Below are 1,620 nucleotides of genomic sequence, written 5' to 3'. Positions count from 1 at the left end.
AGCGGGAACCGGTCTGTATGTGGGATCCGAACCCTCGGACGGGAGCGCCGCCGCGCTTCCCAAGCGGCGCACTATCCAGTGCGCCACCGGGCCGGCCCGAGAATGGAAGTTTTAATAGAAGTAGAAATGAGAAAGGAGAGAATAGGTGAGTTTTAAGTCACAGGCACTTTAGAGAACTGGGTAGCCCTTGGTAGCTAAAAGTTGCTTGGAGGCCTGGGGTGTTTGCAAATGGAGTTGGAGTAAGCCTAACCGCTTGTTTTGAAAATTTCTTGAAGACTGGCCCTGTGCCTAGGAAAACAGGAAGAAGCTTTCTACTTCCTCCTACTTGTTGCATACTTGTTTCCCCAGAATAGAGAATTTAGGTTCCTTGATTGAGTCCCTGGCAAAGAAGCTTCTTTATGCAAGTGCAAGCCAGTTATGTTGAAAAAGCACAAACATACATGAACCACGGTTTGTTACATAAAGTAAAAATGCTTTTGTTTTCAATTCCTTGTCAAAGAGCTCTTTCATTCCTTGTGTGTGCAAGCGTTTATGTGCGCTTGCTTAGCTACAGGTCAACGGTGCTGATGCCAAGCAAAAGCTAGAACCTCAGTTTTACCTTCTGTATCCTTTCCCTTCTCTTGTGAACCCATGAACCCATTCCTTGGCCTTCCCTCTCCCTATCCCTTTCCAGATGGCTGATACTCCTCTCCCAGAAAATGAGGGAGCTGGTATCACTTTTTTACACTTGCTTGATTATACAAGGGTACTTCAAAAAAAAAAAAATGGAAAAATAGAATTCAAAGATCATACAAATCTTAATACAAGTCTTTCCATGAATTTTGAAGCACTCTTTTCATTTAACCAAAGACCCACAGTCTTATATCTGAAGCTAGCCTTGCATTTTATGTCTTAGTGAGAGAAGGGGCTAAAATGACTCATTTCCTGCCATCTGCAAGTAGATGAACAATAGCTGGGGAGAAGGGGAGCCATGAAAAGGGCATCAAAAGTGATGGATGCATAGTCTATGCCCAATGCCTGACTCCTGACTGGAGATTGTGATTCAGGAGGCAAAGCAATGGGTCCTTTTCACCAGCCACTAACAGGACCCTGCCACATCTTGACCCCTCTCCACCAGGGAGACCTACCCTAGCACTGCATAGTAACTTCAACCAATTTAACCCAAAGAAAGATGGCCATGTTTTCTGTAAGTGGATTGTTGTCTTAAGAGTGTTTGTTTTAATCAATAATCCTTTTTTTTGAGATTGGTAATACATCCCTCTGTTTCCTATGTAATTTCTATCTCTGATGATAGTGTCTAGTAAGTACTGGATTGTATCCTTTTTTTTTTTTTCCTTTTTTGTCTTTTTTCGTGTCCGGCAACGGATCGCAACCCTCAGTGTCGCACCCGTACCGGACCGGGACCGGCAACGGGATCGCAACCCTCGGTGTTGCTCCCGCACCTCGCTCAGCCAGTGAGCGGCCGGTCTGTATGTGGGATCTGAACCCTCGGCGGGAGTGCCGCCCCGCTCCCAAGTGGCGCACTGTAGCAGTGCGCCACCGGGCCGGCCCTTAATCCATGCATTTTAACATTGGGAACTACCGGAGAAAGAAGGGGAGACTTAAAGAGGCGGTGGGCCC

At 46.4% G+C, this 1,620-nt stretch overlaps 1 protein-coding gene across 1 annotated transcript in view; it reads left to right on the top strand.

Annotated features, from left to right (window-relative positions):
- RPF2 (ribosome production factor 2 homolog (S. cerevisiae)) overlaps positions 1 to 486 on the top strand; it is a gene marked incomplete at its 5' end in the record, with an annotated part of 7,675 nt that extends 7,189 nt beyond the window's left edge. The window contains one exon of the mRNA XM_008563841.1: positions 110 to 486. The remainder of the gene's footprint in view (positions 1 to 109) is intronic.
- Positions 487 to 1,620: the final 1,134 nt, after the last annotated feature.

The sequence above is a fragment of the Galeopterus variegatus genome, unplaced genomic scaffold, assembly GCF_000696425.1.
Source record: "Galeopterus variegatus unplaced genomic scaffold, G_variegatus-3.0.2 Scaffold15173, whole genome shotgun sequence".
In the NCBI taxonomy this organism is placed as follows: Eukaryota; Metazoa; Chordata; class Mammalia; order Dermoptera; family Cynocephalidae; genus Galeopterus; species Galeopterus variegatus.
This window is presented reverse-complemented; position numbering and strand designations above follow the sequence as displayed.